The sequence below is a fragment of the Amblyraja radiata genome, chromosome 6 (genome assembly GCF_010909765.2).
Source record: "Amblyraja radiata isolate CabotCenter1 chromosome 6, sAmbRad1.1.pri, whole genome shotgun sequence".
NCBI classification, from domain to species: domain Eukaryota; kingdom Metazoa; phylum Chordata; class Chondrichthyes; order Rajiformes; family Rajidae; genus Amblyraja; species Amblyraja radiata.
In genome coordinates, this window is record NC_045961.1 from 30,242,080 (window position 1) to 30,261,990 (window position 19,911).

Below are 19,911 nucleotides of genomic sequence, written 5' to 3' on the forward strand. Positions count from 1 at the left end.
AATATATACATAGATTTCAAACTATATTTTTAGACCCTTTAGAAGAAGCAATGAATATTAAGGCTGATTCACAAAAATTAATTTCATACTTTTATAATAATATATTAGATAGAGAATCACCCTCAACAGAAGCACTAAGGGAAGATTGGGAACATGAGCTAATGATAAAGATCTCGAAGGATAGATGGGAAAAGTATTTGATGAATACACATAACTGTTCTATTAATACAAGACATAATTTAATTCAATTCAAATTATTACATAGACTATTATTCAAAAACAAGGTTGAATAAATTTTATCCAAACGTCTCTCCCAGATGCGATAAATGTTTGTTTCAAAACGCTAACTTAACACATTCATTTGTAGGATGTACAAAGTTGAATAAATTTTGGAGTGATATATTTGATATATTTACAAAGCTCTTCAAGTCAAGAATAGAACCCAAAATGGAATGGATTATATTTGGAATAATAGGAGAAGATACCAATTTAAATAAAGACCAAAATGTTTTTTTTAATTATGGGTTAATAATTGGAAAGAAATTGATACTTAAATTTTGGAAAAATACAACCATACCAACTGTTAAAATGTGGATTAGGAATATGATGGACATAGCACGCCTTGAAGAAATGAGACTCCGACTAATAGATAAATATGACCAATTCTTAAGGAGTTGGTCTCCTTTCATCGACTTTTTGGAATCATGTGATGCAGCGGTACCATAAGGATTGCTGATTTCAGTTCATGACGTGGATAGATCTACATCTCCGAATATAGATTTGAAAAATTCTCTTTTAAGGGGCCTTTTCTTCTATTTCTACTTTCCACCTTTTCTTTTTTATTTTATTTTTTTATTTTTATTTTTTATATCCACACTTCACATTTTTCTACTCTCTACCATCTATTTTTCCACTCTTTCCCCTTTCTATTGTTTTCTTTTTCTTGTCTTGCCTACTCATAACATAAAACTAGAGGTTGTACATAGAATGGATTACGGTATGACATAGTTGGCACCTAAAATTAGGTGCCACTGTATTGTTTTGTATTGTATTAACTTCTAATAAAATAAACAAAAAAAAAAAACACAAAAAAAAAAAAAAAAAAAGAAGAGTGCAAAGAAAAGAAAAAAACTACATCTACAATCAGTGTAGTTAGTGATAGCCACACTAACGTGGCTAACCCTCTAAAGACTTCCGTAGCCTATACTAGCTCCGTGCTTTAATAAAAAAGAAAATTTCAATAAAAACAATTTGTATAAGGGAGAGGGGGAAAACATTTTTAGGTCCAAAGAATTTGTAATCCAGTAGTAGAAAATTTTTATTTTCCTAAAAAAATATTAGTCAAATATAAAAAACAAACAAATTTTATTAATAAAATACCTAAATCAAACCTTATTTCTTCTTATTTATAACTAATTCTAAGAATATCTTGTTAATAATAGTTAGTAATAATTAGTAGTTATTAGTACTAAATAATAAAGGTTGTAAATCAATAGCAAGATAACTTGCTCAACTATCATTATCAACTATCATTAGTCCTTATGTATAACAATTTAAGGTTGCATTTGTTCTCTGCAAGGTGATGACATCATGGAGATAATGTTCAATCATCAGTCGGATTCTCAATATCCTGGGCGAACTCCAGTGCTTTCTTGTAATCGGTGAAGAAATGTTCCTTCTGCTTGTAGGTGACTCAGTTTTGCAGGGTACATCAGTCCATATCTCAGATTTGGTATCTTCTTAAGGATTCCTCTTGTCTCATTGAAAAGCGCTCTCCTCCTAGCGACCTCTACAGGATAGTCTCAGAATATACTGATCCTGTCTCCTTCAAATGAGAGATTTCTGTTGCCTGCAATTTTTCTCATGATGTCATCCAAACATGGTCATATTGCACCTTCAATATCAGTTGTCTTGGGGGGGAGCGCTAGCACTCGGACAACGTCTCAGTGCTCTGTGTGCCTGACCTAGTAGAGGCTTTTGATCTAAATTTAAAACCTTTTGTAATAGGTCTGCAGCAAAGTCACGGAGGTTTTTATTTACCTCTTGGCCCTCTTTAACACCAACAATTCTTATGGCGTTTATGGCAACAATTCTTATGACGTCCCTCCAAGTCAATACATTTTTCAGTCACTTTATTCAATAAGTCTGTTAAACGCTTAGTCTCGGAGAGAACTCTTTTCGTAGTTTCAGCACTTGTATCGGCAATTGATTCTAATTCAGTTATGGCTGCAGTGTGCTGATTTACTGTATCGATAATGGGATCCAACCTAGAGTTAAAGTTAGATTCCATCAGATTAATTTTATCATTTACCTCTTCCATTTGTTGATTACATTTTTCAGACATTTCTTCCTTCCAGGTAGCCAATTCTTCTCGAACAGAAGCAGTGATTTCTTCTTTAAAAAATTTCAGTTCTTCTCTTATACTTGCGATTTCTCTTGAAATAAAAGTACGAAGGTCCTCCATTTCAGCTTTTTTAGTCTTTGTCTTGTGGACCGGTTTTGAAACTTCTTCCTGGGACGACGCTGAAATTGAGCCCGAGACTTCAGTCGGGCCTACTTCTTCCACCGGTGGTTTAGTCTTACCGGTTTTCCTTGCCTGTCCTTTTGGGGGAGTACGTTGTAACGACATTAAACCACCGGAGTTGCAGTCTGATGACATCACTCACCCTCGACACAGGCTGCCGGTGAGTTCTCTGCAGGTCAGTCCCGTTTTTGTTCCCGTTTTTGTTCGGATTTAACGTGGAGCTAGCTGGCGCGTGCCTCTACTCCAGCATAGCGACACCGGATATTTTCTAAAATACACAATTTGCACAACTCAGGGAAATAGGCTGCCAAAAGAATTCATGGCAGAAAAACAATGAGCAGTTGCATGCCTCGCCCCTAGAAGCTACAAAGGGGCTTTATCAAAAAAATTAACTGCTGTATGAACTCAACGGGTCAGGTGGCGTCTGTGATGGGGAAATGAGCAAGCGACGTTTCGTGTTGGGAATCTCCTCAGCTGGGATTAATAATAATAATAATAATACATTTTATTTGTTGGGCGCCTTTCAGACATCTCAAGGACACCTTACATAGATTAACAGGAATATAAACATATAATCAGAGTAAAATAAATAATAAAGACATCACAGAGACACAAACTAAAAACAGAATTCAGTCCAAAAACAGAAAATCAAAAACACAATGTGAAGAGAGAGCAGCGTCAGCCAAAGCGCGCCAGCGTCCACTCTCCCTCCACGGCAGCCATCTTGGACAAAGACTAACAGGATTACATTACAGACAAAAAAAATCATCCCCCCACAGTGGATACCACTGTGGGGGAAGGCACAATGTCCAGTCCCCACCCCAAGTTCACCCCAAAGTCAGGCCTATTGAGGCCACCGCAATTGCCTCTACGGAGGCCCGATGTTCCTGGCCATTCTCACCGGGTGATCTTTCCCCGGCGTCGGGAGAGTCCTCTCAGCGGCTAGGCCACCTGGAACGGCCGCTTTCTAGTTGGAGATTAGAGGGGAGGTAGCCAGTTGAAAGAATAGGGAAAGAGCTATCAAGTGGCGGGTGAATCCAGGTAAAGAGGGGTTGATTGGTACATGAATCATGCGGGGTGAGGAGGCTGGAGATGGTGGCTGTGATAAGTGGGCGTGATAAATTAAGAAGACTAAATGGTGACATCTGATAAGAAGGTAAGGTGCAGAGTGAAATACAGAAGCACAGAGAGGGGTGCTGGGTTGAAGGATATGGTGATGGGGGGGTGGGGAGAAGAATAATGGAGGGCCGGAATATGGAGGGTGGGTGATCAGTGGATGGAAGAGAAGGGAAGGGAATTGGACGATGGTAACGGTGTGGTGGGGGGGGGGGGGGGGGGGGGGGGGTTGTAAAAGGAGAAGTATGTATGGGTTGGGAGTGGGGGAAGCAAGGAAGATGAGAAGACCCAACCTGAAACATTGCCCGTCCATTTCCCTTCCACAGATGTTGCCTGTCTGGCTGAGTTCTTCCAGCAATTTGATTTTTGCTCATCTGCAGACCCGGGTTTCTAACAAATGAGCTTTACCTGAGAGTCAAGTTTGAACTAATGTGTTACCATAAACTTTATTTATTCATCTAACCACAGTCAGTCAGCAAAGTTCCCACAAAATGAACTAGTGCAGAAGGTTTTGCAGGGCTAAAGAATGTAGCAGCTCCCGGATACAGCAGCAATCATCACATTTTCCTACCCATGGACATGATGCAAGACCTGGAAGCATGCCAGTGCATCTATTCCAATTCCAATAGAAGAAATGGTTGCTCAATAACCAACTACAGTGAGGTCAGCAGTGGAGGTCATCAGTGGCTCCAAAGCCGAGCTTAATTGTCAGGATTGCTCATGTGCGTTTTCAAGGCTGCACTCCCAGTTCTGCCAAACTGACGGCAGTTCCTCATTGTCTAATTTCAACCCATTACTTTTCCAAATCAGAGACCAAGCATTGGACAAAGCAGACTCTGCAGAATGTAATAGCCTAAGCTTCTGTGAAGCATCAGAGGAATTACTTGTCTAATTCATGGATCAGAACTGACTTCTGAGCTGGATTCTAGTCTAGAATTGATCTTATTTTTGTGGTAGAAATTATGTTGAATTGGGCCTATTGGGGTTTGGGGGCCTCCAGCACTTTGTCTTCTGAAATCTGGACATTCTTCATCATTATTATCTACCCCGAATGTTCTGACATCCATGTTTATATCCTTGGTACACACAGATGAGAAATACTTGCCTATCTCCCGCACATCCACAAATAGATGATCTTTAAGGAGCTCTATTCACTTCCCAGTTATTATTTTGCCCTTAATATACATAGAATCTCTTTGGATTCTCCTGTATCTGCTAAATCTATCTTGCCTCCTGATTTCTTCTTAACTGTACTCCTCCCCTTCCTATACTGCTCAGATCTTAATGAAACATATAAACATTTTAAGGGATTGGACAGGCTAGATGCAGGAAAACCCAGGTGCTTCCTTTGAGCTTGGGCTAAAAACAGGGCTGCCAACATTGGGTGAGAGTCGAGAGTGAGAAATTGCGAGGGAGCGTCGCGACCGGGGGGGGGGGGGGGGGGGGGGGGGGCAGCCCTGTCTAAGGCCAGGATGTGACAACAGACACACAGGGAGACACATACATACACACACACACACACACACACACACACACACACACACACACACACACACACACACACACACACACACACACACACACACACACACACACACACACGGAGATACACACACACAGGGAGACTGACACACACACACACACAGGGAGACAGACACACACACACACACACAGGGAGACAGGCAGACACACACACAGGGAGACAGACACACACACACACACACACACACACAGGGAGACAGACAGACACACACACACAGGGAGACAGACAGACACACACACACAGGGAGACACACACACACACACACACACACGGAGACAGACAGACACACACACACAGGGAGACACATACACACACACACACACACACACACACACACACACACACACACACACACAGGGAGACAGACAGACACACACACACACACGGAGACAGGCAGACACACACACAGGGAGACAGACACACACACACACACACACACACACACACACACACAGGGAGACAGACAGACACACACACACACATACACACACACAGGGAGACAGACACACACACACACACACACACACACACATACACACACACAGGGAGACAGACAGACACACACACACACACACACACACACACAGGGAGACAGACAGACACACACACACACACACACACACACAGGGAGACAGACAGACACACACACACACATACACACACACAGGGAGACAGACAGACACACACGGAGACAGGCAGACACACACACAGGGAGACAGACACACACACACACACACACAGGGAGACATACACACACACACACACAGAGACAAACACACACACACACACAGCGAGACAGACAGACACACACACACACAGGGATACACACACACACACACACACACACACACACACACACACACACACACACACACAGGGAGACACACACACGGGGAGCCACACACACACACACACACACACACACACAGGGATACCCACACACACACAGGGAGACACAGAGACAGACACGCACACAGGGAGACAGACACACACACACCTTTCCTTCCCCCCCTTCCATCCTCCCCTCCCTTCCCTTCCATCCTCCCCTCCCTCCCTCTTTCCTCCCTTTCCTCCCTCCTCCCTCTTTCCTCCCCCCATCCCTCCCTCTTTCCTTGGCTGGAATGCGTGAGTGTCCCTGGCTAAAAATAACAATTGTTGGATTCATGCGGCAGTTCCAATTTCTTGACTATTTTTGGGGATTTAAATCCAACATTATTTGTGCCAGATTATTTATGTGTGAAAAATAAACAGATTAAACAATTATGGCTTTTGAGTATGGCACATTTGATAGGGTTGATAGACACAATATGTTGGAGTAACTCAGCGGGAGAGGCATCTCTGGAGAGGGTTGATTGCATTTGGACTAGGAAATGTTGACTTGCTTATTCTTTCTATTTTTATGTAAATCTGTTTAGCCTTTTCTCTGCTGATTCTTCTTTCAGCATTTTCTGCTTCTCTGCTACTTTCATACCTATATAACTGGTTTCTTCAGATTTCTTCACTCCGCTTTCTCTTTTGTTATTGTAACTCCATGTTATGCTCTGTATGCTTACAGAAGGCTTCCACTATTTTAGAGTTTCAATTCACTGCTGTATTGAGGAAATGCTGCATTGTTCGTGGGGCCATTTTGCAATTCAAATAATCCCAGGACTGTTCTCCTGCACTGGGAGATGCAGACCAGAAAAAGGCAGCGTATTATATAATCTAACCTGTGAATATCTGAAAAACAAATTAAATGATCATTCGTCTCCTTTCTATTTTTAAGACCTTTTTGTGCACAGGGTAGCAACTCTATTCTCTAGATTAGAACAGAGATTCATTTCAAAATTAGAGTCATAGAGCCCTAGAGTTATAGACTCTTACAGCATGCAACAGGCCCTTCGGCCCAACTTGCCCACACCGGCCAACATGCCACATTTGCATTAGTCCCACCTGCCTGCGTTTAGCCCATATCCCTCTAAACCTGTCCTATCCATATACCTCTTTAAATGTTTCTCATATGTTGCAATAGTACCTGCCTCAACTACCTCCTCCAGCAGCTCATCCATACATCCACCACTCTTTGTGTGAAAAAGTTACCCCTCAGATTTCTATTATATATTCCTCCCCACTCACTTTAAACCTATGTCCACTGGTCCTCAATGTTCCTACTCTGGGCAAATGACACTGTGTCTACCCGATCTATTCCTCTCATGATTGTGCACATTTCTATAAGATCATCCCTTGTCCACCTGAGAAGTCATACTTTGAAGGCATATATGGTGGCATCTAAAACACCTTTGTCATTCTCATTTCAAATCAAGTTGAGTTTATTGTCACTGTGGTACAGGTACAATGCAAGTCTTGCTTGCAGCAACACAGAAACACAAAAGCACATATTATACCTAAATTGCCCATACAATTCTGCAAGACAGTAAAAAGAAAAAAGACTATGCAAAAAAAAAAAACCATGACATTAGTGCAAAACACAACCAGAGAGGAAAAACAAAGGTGAAGGTAGGACAAGAGGTGATTGGCAGTGTTCCGTTATCCATGCCCACCGTTAAAGCAGCATTTTCGGCCTCATCTCTGAATCCTATTCTATGCTCAATTCCCCATTTAATGTTTAGGAGACACAATGATGTATGGAGAGATGGCCAAGGTAGCTCAGTGACAATCCTCTTAAGTCTTCCAATATAAAGGTTGTAACACTTCTCTAATTTAAAATAATACACTATTAAATTCTGATCAAATCTGTACTTTTCATTAGTGCTGCCTTGCACCTGTATTTTATTTGAAAATATAGAATTTATAGCCTTTAGAAAATATAGCTCCATTTCAAAAATGCATTTACCATTCTCTGAAAATTGATTCTGCATAAATTATGTTATTCTTGAAGCTCATCTGTTTGCAAATAAAATATAATATAATGGCACAAATGACTGGTATCATCTTATCTCATCATTGCCACATCATAGAAGGATGTTTAAAATGCAGGAGATACAACTGGTGGAGAGAGAAAAAACTTTGAGTCAGTCTGTTGAGTTATTCATATACAAAACTCCAAGCAGGTGACAGATGTACTGTCAAATTTCTAACGTTTCAAAATAATTTGTATGTGATTGTCGTTTGCTTGAGTAAGTTTAATTTTCAGTTATTTTTGTGTCAAAGTATTAACTCTCACCCTTGGGTCCAAGCATTATCCATGGAAAGGGAAGTTCATGCATTTTTTATTTGTTTCTCTCAGTTGACCTTGTTTGCATCTTTGAAAGGGTCTGAGCAGCTTAGCCTAAGCATAAAATGCTGGAGTCTCAGCGGGACAGGCAGCATCTCTGGAGAGAAGGAATGAGAGGGAACTTGCAGTTCTTTCCTACACAGCTTAACCTAAACCTCTGTTTCCATTGTGCTCGACAGCATGCTAATTGTGAGCAGATGATACTCTTTTAATCGGTTAAAATGATAGAATTATCTCTCTATAGTAAGGAACTGCAGATACTGGTTTAAACCGAAGATAGACACAAAAAGCTGGAATAACACAGCGGGTCAGACAGCATCTCAGGAGAAAAGGAATACGTGACGTTTCGGGACGAGACCCTTTACATTACAAAGACATTATGATGTCTTTGTAATGTAATAAATGTAATATATATATATTGTGTAATCTAAATATATTGTGTAATCTAAAATGGAAACTCGTGCCTGAGCCTCGTGACTGAGGTCGTGACCTTCAAGATAAAAAGCAGTGATTGCAGAATAAACAGGCTCTTACTCTTACTCGGTGAAGGACGTGTCTTCTTTGTGCTAGTCACAACAGATCCTTACCTCATCCGAAACCTTAACACTGCTGTCCAAATGTACCGTTATTACTTCTTTAATAATTGACTCCAGCATCTTCCCCTCCACCGATGTCAGGCTAATGTATCGGACTTGGACCAAAATGTCATAAAGCCCATTAACATTGTGTGAAGTGCTACCAAATTGTTTGAATATCCTTACAGTGTGAATTGGAATTCCTTCAATCAATTCACAGAAGACGTGAGGAGGATTTGGATGTGTGCCTGTATGAATATCCTGTCCCTCACTCAAGTGGTTTCCCAAGGTCATTTTAATTTAAATATCATGGTTGAGCACCTGCTAATATTGAAGCTTCCAATACCCTCCTCAAAATTATGCACTGAGAATACCTCAGAATACTTATTTAGCCAATGTGAGCATATACAGGCTGGAACACATTTCCAAATTGAGTTGATATTGGAATTTAAAAAGCCCATCTAAAAATATGAACCTTTGAGTTAGCCTTTGTGTTCTAACCAACCTTATTTTAAATAATTCCTTCAAATTGTTTTGTCATAGTCCATATTTTGCTTTGTAATTATGGTCAGCCAAAAATCTGCATTTTACTGGGAAATACTTGAATTATTGAGACAAAAATGTCCTCAGAGCTTCTTTATGAGTGAAAAATCATGTTGTTCAAATGAATAACACAGGTACTCCATTAAAGAAAAGAAAAGCTTATTGGATTCATGTACCATTTTTACTGTGCCTTTCTCCAGAGAGGCAAGTTCTGCATTAAACAATATTGTAGACACAACAGTCACTTACATAATAGACACAAAATGCTGGAGTAACTCAGCGGGACAGGCAGCATCTATGGAGAGAAGGCATGTAAAATGTTTTAGGTCGAGACCCTTCTTCAGACTGATGTCAGGGCAACATAATCGGAGGGGGCGCTGCTCTGGCAGCAGCCATGTCATGCAGCTCGTCAGTTTTTCATCTTTTTTTTATTTTTTTAGTATGTTTTAAAGTCTGTATTTAATGTTTCTTTGTGTGTCTTGTGTGGGGGGTGGTGTGGGGGGGTGAGGGGGAAACCGCTTTGGTCGCCTCCTCCATGGAGGGGCGACTTTTTCCAGGTCGCCTCCCCCGTGACCTAACATCAAGGATCGGCGAGGCCTTTCCCGGAGACGTGCCTGGGGCTTCAGCGGCGGGCGCAGCGTAGACTCTCGTCGTGGAGCGGGTTAGCCCTCGTTGGGGCTCGCTGGAGGGGAGCGCTCCGTTTCGCTGGCCCGGGGCAGCCGGCAGCCTGAAGTCGCAGCCTGAAGCCGCGGTCTGCAGAGCTCCAGCTGGTGCGGCGTCTACAGCCCGGGATCTCACGTTGGGGACCCGGGGGAAGAAGAAGCCATCACTGCCGGCCCGCGGCCAACTTCTACCGCGGGTCCGGCATGGACTTACCATCACCCCTGGAGGGGAGCTTTGACCGCCGGCCCTGCGGTCTACGGTGCTTCTGGCTGCGGCTGGGACTTTAAATCTCGACCGCCGGCCTGCGGCCTACAACAATCTAAAGCCGCGGTCTCCGGTGAGGAAGAGCCGATCCTGGACTGACTCTGGACTCTGGTCCTGACCACGGGGGGGAAATGGAGGAGGACTGCCCAAATTTTGTGCCTTCCACCACAGTGATGAATGCTGTGGTGGATGTTTGTGTTACAGTTTTATTGTGGTTGTGTGTTCTTTATTATTGTATCGCTGCAGACAACCCAAATTTCCACCAGCCTGGCTGTGTGGCAATAAATTATATCTATCTATCTATCTATCTATCTATCTATCTATCTATAATAACACAATCGCATAACACAACTCCTAAAGTGGAATAACATTAAGTCAGTAATGTTTATTGACAACCAATATTACATATGGCATAGATGTCATATTCCTATTTTAATAGTGAATATCAAAAACAGTAAACCAAACAAATGTGTAGTGTCTATGTGCTTTAAGGGCCTGTCCCACCTTCACGACCTAATTCATGACCTTTTTTACTCGTGGACATTTTACATCAGGCTAGAAAAACGCCGCAACCTACTTGATTCCACGAGTACCTATGACTAGCATCACGACCTCCTACGACCTCGTGACGACCATGCTACGAGTATGAGTCAAGGGCAAACTCGGCAGAGGTCGTGAATTAGGTCGTGAAAGTGGGACAGGCCCTTTAATTTAAATAAAGTCTTCTAGATATTTGGATCAATGGACTGATTAGACAAATCTTTCAAGTTGGTTGCTACTGGCTGGGGTTCTCCCATGATCTTTCTACTGTTGACCATTCAACATTTCTAGTTGGGTTTGAGATGGCTCCAGAGATTTGCTTGTTTGTGTTTATTTTCTTAAGTTAACTTTTATATGGACATTCTGAAGTTCGTTATGACGTGATCTATCCAGCGAAAATGCTAATTACGTTTAATGCCAAGCAACGCTCATTCACGGACCCGGACTCTGCTTGCAAATATGCCCAGGAGATTTTAAACAAAATTCAAGGAGGAACATAGACATTTTATCTGTGGAACTTTGATTTTTCTGTTTCAATTAAGACACTAGAACGCTTCAGACGGTTACCAGACAGGCTTATCTCGCAAGAATGTGTTGTTCAATAACAGAGGCCGAATTAAACTTCTGAACTGAAAGCACAGATGGAAGCTCAAGGTCGCAAGCTCGTCACCAAACCCCTCAGCACAGAGAACTATGAGACCGTCTCCTTTTGAAATGGCCATGATATGAGGCATCTGTTCCACACTATATGACCTATTATTTATATATATAACTAACTAACTAATTAACCACTTACGCGCAATAAACTCAACTAACGTTAAAGGCGTAATATACTATACTAACCCGACTAACTATATAGCAGGAAGGATGGGGGAGGTTAGACATATATTTTAAATACTAAATACTAATTATGAATTAATTAACATACAGGTAAATGAAAAGTGTAATTATTGACGAGGTACTTTAACCCATAATTTCTTTTATTTTAATCCAAATCTTCTACCTTCCCTTTTATTTTATTTTATTTTATTTTAAACTGTTCAGCGATTAACTGACCTGATATGATAATTTTGGTAACAATTAGAGGGAACCGACTAACGTTGGGTCAAATTCTAATAGGGGGATAAGGCCCAGTGCATAATCTCATCGACGGAGGTCAATTTAAAAACAAACCTAGCTACCTTAGTTGGCTTTTTTGTAATTTATCGCTTTTTTGATAAATTACATTCACTTTTTTTGTTTATTCACAATTATGTGTTGTATGACAATAATTTTTATGTACACTTTATTTTATGTTTTTCTCTTTCCCTTAATTATGTTTAATAGTGTCAGGAGATGTAAAACTACTGTAGAAATTATGAAGGACAACTCTGGATTCGGGATTCCGAGGTACTTGGCTGCACCACATGAATCATACAGTCTGGTAATAATAGCCAATGCAAGATAATAGTCGAATAAATATCGGAGGTCTCACCTTCTGTAGTTGGAACATCAGAGGTGCGAATGAGCCAATTAAGAGGGGTAAAATTCTGGCACAATTAAAATCATTAAATATGGATATTGCTTTCCTACAAGAGACACATCTGAAACAACAAACTCAGATCAGATTAAGGGCAAATTGGATAGGTCAAACCTATTACTCCTCATTCACCTCTAAAGCAAGAGGCACGGCTATTATAATTCGGAAGGGTATACCTTTTAAATTAAAGAAATCTATATCTGATAAAGAGGGAAGATATGTTATAGTCACGGGAGAAATTTACAATACACCATTAACTATGATAAATATTTACGCGCCTAATTTTGATAACCCACAATTTTTTAGGAAAATAATAGATTTAATCGCAGAGCATAATTATCAAAATATAATAATGGGGGGAGATTTTAACTGTGTTATAGATCCATACTTAGATAAATCAATAAAGCTAGGGAAGCGTCTTGTTAAAACTAAGACCTGTGAATTTTTAAATACTTATATAAAAAATAATAACATAGCTGATATCTGGAGAATAGCAAATCCAAGTGGTAGGGAATACTCATTTTATTCATCAGTTCACAAAACTTATTCGCGAATTGACTATTTTTTATTGGACACAAAATTAATCCCGTATACGAATAAACCATCATATCATAATAGTATTATTTCTGATCATTCACCATTGACTTTTATACTTAAAATTGAGGGAATGCCGAGTATAAAACCTTTTTGGAGATTCAATGTACATATATTAAATAACCCGCAGGGTTATGAGTATATAAAAGAACAAATAAAACTTTTTTTCGAAATAAATGACACGCCGAGTATTTCTGCACCGCTATTATGGGAAACCTTCAAGGCATATATTCGCGGTGTCATAATTTCTTACCAAAGTTTTCAAAATAAGGAAAATAAAAGAGAACTTCAGCAGATAGAACAGAAAATAACTACTAGAACTGGACAATGCAACTGACCCAACCATAAATAAACTTGATAAGATAACTTTATTGAAATATAAAGTCAATAGAATACTATCGGCTAGAGTAATAAGATTATTCCAAATTACAAAACAAGCACACTTCGAATTTGGGGATAAGCCACATAAACTACTTGCGAGGCAACTGAAGCAACGAGGAAAGGAAAAAACTATAACTATTACTAAAATTAAATCGGATAAGGGTGAGTTTTTAACACTGCCTAAGGATATTAATCTTCTTCTTATCGAGTCCACACACAAGATTAGAAGTTGTTCAGCCAGAGCTGAACACACTTCTCGGCATCTGCACAATGGTGTCTGTCTAGCGCTTCTTGTGCTTCTTGTGCGTGGTGGTGGAAAGATTGGTTGAAACAGGGCCGCGACGTGAACGCTCTTTCCTTGGCCCCAAGGATATTAATAAGAGGTTTGCCCAATTTTATCACAATTTATATACATCTAAAATAAATACAGATGTAAGTAAAATTACAAATTTTTTAGATAATTGCAAGCTCCCAAAATTGGATAGTTTAGAACAAGAGCAATTAGGAGCACGGATTACTAATGAAGAAATAAAACAAATAATAAACTCACTGAAAAATGGGAAGACCCCAGGACCAGACGGTTTTAGTAATGAATTTTGTAAAAGATTTCAGGAGTCAATTGTACCAAGATTATTCAATTTATACACGCAGGCTAATACTGAAAATAAACTACCAGAAACCCTAGCAGAAGCAACAATAACACTTATACCAAAAAAAGATAAAGATTTAGATGAACCGGGTTCTTATAGAGCTATTTCACTACTAAATACGGATCAGAAAATTTTAGCAAAGATTCTAGCTAGAAGGCTAAATAATTATATTAACAATTTAATAAATACGGATCAAACGGGATTTATACCCAAAAGACAATCATTTAATAATTTGAGAAGGCTTTTCAATATAATGTACTCTCATAATGAGGACAATGAAGATATTTCAGTTGTCACGCTGGATGCAGAGAAGGCACTTGATCAAGTAGAATGGCAGTATTTATACAAGGTACTCCAAAAATTCAATATGGGAGAGAATTTTATTAGATGGGTTAAACTACTTTACGATAGACCTACGGCAAGAATACTAACTAACAATACGCTATCTCCAAAATTTTACTTATCAAGGGGTAATAGGCAAGGGTGTGCCTTATCACCATTGCTATTTGCCCTTATGATAGAACCGTTGGCCGAAAAGATTAGAAATCACCCGAATATTCACGGATATAACACTAAGGACTCAAAGAATAAAATTTCACTATATGCTGATGATATCCTTTTATATATTACTAATACACAAACGAGTATACCCACCTTATTAACACTAATTGAGGAATTCGGCTCTTTTTCAGGATATAGAATAAATTGGAATAAAAGCGAAATTATGTCTTTAAAACCACAGGATTCGAGACACTTACTAAAATTCCCCTTCAAAATTGCAACAGAAAAATTCAAGTATCTGGGTATTCAAATTACGAGAAGACACAAATCATTATTTAGTGCCAATTTTATACCACTATTAAATAAACTGAATGATATGATTAAATTTTGGAAAATGCTTCCGCTCTCATTGATAGGTAGAATTAACGCTATAAAAATGACTTTCTTACCACAATTAATATATTTGTTTCAAGCGATCCCAATATATATTCCAAAATATTTTTTCGAAAAACTAGATTCCACTATCACTAATTTTATATGGGATTACAGAACACATAGAATTCAACGAAAGCATTTGTGCAAATCTAAAGATTAGATTAGATTAGATTAGATAGCCTTTATTGTCATTCAGACCGAAGTCTGAACGAAATTGCAGCAGTCAAACATACAATACAATACAATAAAAAACAACAATAAACACATATTAACATCCACCACAGTGAGTCCACCCAGCATCTCCTCACTGTGATGGAGGCAAAAGTCTTAGGGCTGCAGTCTCTTCCCTCCTCTTCTCCCTCTGCGCTGAGGCGATACCCCACCGAGCGATGTTAAAAACTGTCCCGCGGCTCAATCACCGCGCCCCGGGGTGGTCGAAGCTGCCGCCCACCAATCCTGCTGACGCAGCCACTGGCCCGCGGCCGAACCTCGGACTCAGGCCACCACCGCCAGAACACCGTCCCAGCCACCGGAGCACCGTTCCAGCCCCGAGCCGGATCACCCCCACGTGAGTACCGTTACCGTCTCAGCCCCGCACCAGGCCGCCCCGACATGGGCGCCGTACCTCCCTCGGGCTGGGCCGCCCCGACATGGGCACCGCTCCTCCCTCGGGCTGGGCCGCCCCGACATGGGCGCCGTACCTCCCTCGGGCTGGGCCGCCCCGACATGGGCGCCGCATCTCCCTCGGGCTGTGCTGCCCCGACATGGGCGCCGTACCTCACTCGGGCTGTGCTGCCCCGACATGGGCGCCGCTCCTCCCTCGGGCTGGGCCGCCCCGACATGGGCGCCGCTCCTCCCTCGGGCTGGGCCGCCCCGACATGGGCGCCGTACCTCACTCGGGCTGTGCTGCCCCGACATGGGCGCCGTACCTCCCTCGGGCTAGGCCGCGCCGACATGGGCGCCGCTCCTCCCTCGGGCTGGGCCGCCCCGACATAGGCGCCGTACCTCACTCGGGCTGTGCTGCCCCGACATGGGCGCCGCTCCTCCCTCGGGCTGGGCCGCCCCGACATGGGCGCCGCTCCTCCCTCGGGCTGGGCCGCCCCGACATGGGCGCTGTACCTCACTCGGGCTGGGCCGCCCCGACATGGGTGCCGTACCTCACTCGGGCTGGGCCGCCCCGACATGGGCGCCGTACCTCACTCGGGCTGGGCCGCCCCGACATGGGCGCCGCTCCTCCCTCGGGCTGGGAACGCCGTACCTCTCCGAGCTCGGCCACTCCGACGGAAGCACCGTTCCTTCCTCGGGCCAGGCCGCCCTTCCGGGAGCGTCACAGCCCCTCACGGAAGCATTGTTCCAGCCCCGAGCCGGGCCGCCCTCACGGGAGCGAGCTCAGGGCGAGTCTTGGCGGGCTCTGCCTCCTGAGCCTCGAGGTCGCCAGCTCCGCCATTAGGTCTCAGCGCAGACGGAGGCAGAGACGGGGAATACGACAAAAAAGTCGCATTCCCCCGCAGGGAGAGACAGCAACAAGCCCCGTTTCAACCCCCCCCCCCCCAAAACACAAACTAAAAACCAAAACTAGACTAACCAAAACGAAATAAACAACACAAAAAAACACAAAACAAACAGGACTGCCGGTGAGCCGCTGCAGCCAGAGCCGCGCCGCCACTCCGATAAAGAAGTTGGGGGTTTATCATTACCTAACTTTATGTATTACTACTGGGCAGTGCATATTAAGAACATAATGTACTGGCTGGGTAGTTCCACTCAGCAGTTGGAGTGGATAAGAATGGAGAAAGAGGAGTGCTATCCGCACGATATAGGAACGATCCTGCTCTCACCAATAAAATTGAATAGTATAATATATAAGAAGAACCCAATTATTCACAATATAATAAGAATTTGGAAACAAATAAAAGTATCCTTGAAATTAAATAATTTATCAGTACTAACCCCACTATTGAACAACCCCGCATTCAAACCTTCTCTCATCGATAACACATATCAACAATGGGATAGACTGGGGATTAGGAAAGTAGGGGATATGTATGAATTGGATAAACTGTTATCATTTCAACAATTAAAATTTAAATTTAAATTGAAGGATAATCAATATTTTAAATATATACAGGTATGTGACTTTATGAAGAAATATACACTTAGATTTCAAACTATATTTTTAGACCCTTTAGAAGAAGCAATGAATATTAAGGCTGATTCACAAAAATTAATATCATACTTTTATAATAATATATTATATAGAGAATCACCCTCGACAGAAGCACTAAGGGAAGATTGGGAACATGAGCTAATGATAAAGATCTCGAAGGATAGATGGGAAAAGTATTTGATGAATACACATAACTGCTCTATTAATGCAAGACATAATTTAATTCAATTCAAATTATTACATAGACTATATTATTCAAAAACGAGGTTGAATAAATGTTATCCAATCGTCCCTCCCAGATGCGATAAATGTTTGTTTCAAAACGCTAATATAACACATTCATTTGTAGGATGTACAAAGTTTAATAAATTTTGGAGTGATATATTTGATATATTTACAAAGCTCTTCAAGTCAAGAATAGAACCCAAAATGGAATGGATTATATTTGGAATAATAGGAGAAGATACCAATTTAAATAAAGACCAAAATGTTTTTTTTAATTATGGATTAATAATTGGAAAGAAATTGATACTTAAATTTTGGAAAAATACAACCATACCAACTGTTAAAATGTGGATTAGGAATATGATGGAAATAGCACGCCTTGAAGAAATGAGACTCCGACTAATAGATAAATATGACCGATTCTCAAGGAGTTGGTCTCCTTTCATCGACTTTTTGGAATCATGTGATGCAGCGGTACCATAAGGATTGCTGATTTCAGTTCATGACGTGGATAGATTTACATCTCCGAATATAGATTTGAAAAATTATCTTTTAAGGGGCCTTCTCTTCTATTTCTACTTGCCACTTTTTCTTTTTTCTTTTCTTTTCTTTTTTTTTATATACACACTTCACGTTTTTCTACTCTCTACCATCTATTTTTCCACTTTTTCCCCTTTCTATTGTTTTCTTTTTCTTGTCTTGCTTACTTCCTTCTCATAACATAAAACTAGAGGTTGTACATAGAATGGATCACGGTATGACATAGTTGGCACCTAAAATTAGGTGCCACTGTATTGTTTTGTACTGTATTAACTTCTAATAAAATAAACAAAAAACAAAAAAAAGCAAAAAAAGTTAACTCTTTAACCTCGTATTTACCTGAGGCCGGACTCGATGAATAATCCCATTTTATTCTTCAAATCAGTGAAATGGCAATTATCTGTGAACAATACTAGCGTTATTAGGAAAGTACCATAGATTTTTGCAGCACCTGGTGGTGTATAAACATACAATAATGGTCAAGTCTGAAGAAGGGTCCCAACACGCAATGTCGGCTATCCATGTTCTCCAGAGATGCTGCCTGACCAGCGGAGTTAGTGCCGCACTTTGTGCCCAATAATGGTTGTGTTTATTTTCATACAGGGTGTGTGTTATATCCAATTATCTTCATGGTATTTAATAATTTCTTCCTTCTGTGACCAATGAGCTACAAAAACACCTTTAATACTGGACCGCTGTGGTTTATTTGCCATTACCGGCTATTACTTCCACTTTAAGTAGGTTACTTGTCTAGAAATCCAGTCATTGGACAGCTCCATTATTCCATTTTGTACTATCTCAATTGAATTCCATGCATTATGTCAATAGACAATAGACAATAGGTGCAGGAGTAGGCCATTAGGCCCTTCGAGCCTGCACCGTCATTCACTGTAATCATGGCTGATCTTCCACAATCAGTACCCCGTTCCTGCCTTCTCCCCATATCCCTCGACTGCACTATCTTTAAGAGCTCTATCTAACACTCTCTTGAAAGCATCCAGAGAATTGGCCTCCAATACCTTCTGAGGCAGAGAATTATTCTGATTCACAACTCTCTGGATGAAAATGTTTTTCCTCATCTCCGTTCTATATGGCCTACAGCTTATTCTTAAACTGTGGCCCATGGTTCTGGACTCCCCAAAAATCGGGAACATGTTTCCTGCCTCTAGCATGTCCAATCCCTTCATAATCTGATATGTTTCAATAAGATCTCCTCTCGTCCTTCTAAATTCCAGTGTATACAAGCCCAGCCGCTCCATTCCTTCAACATATGACAGTCCGCCACCCCGTGAATTAACCTTGTGAACATACGCTGCACTCACTCTACAGCAAGAATGTCCATCCTCAAATTTGGAGATCAAAACTGCACACAATACTCCAGTTGTGGTCTCACTAATGCCCTGTACAACTGCAGAAGGACCTCTTTGGTCCTATACTCAACTCTTCTTGTTATGAAGGCCAACATTCCACTACCTTTCTTCACAGCCTGCTGTACCTGCATGCTTACTTTCAGTGCCTGATGAACAAGGACACCCTGATCTTGTTGTACTTCCCCTTTTCTGAATTTATCACCATTCAGATAATAATCTGCCTTCCTGTTCTTTTCTCCACAGTAGATAACCTCACATTTATCCACATTAAACTGCATCTGCTGGTATCCGGACGTGGCCCCGACAGACGGTCGAAGCCAAAGAACGGAATGGAAACGAGGCCGAAACGCCAATAAACCGAAAGAGTCTGAAGACGAAACACCAACTAACCGAAAGGTTGGGATGCCTAAATGCAAACTAACCGAAAGGGCGGGACGCATAAAAGCCAACAAACCGAAAAGCTGCGTCGCCTAAAAGCAAATATACCAAATGGCTGCTCTGGGTGGTGTTTCAGCTCGAGACCTTTCAGACACACTCTGAAGAATGG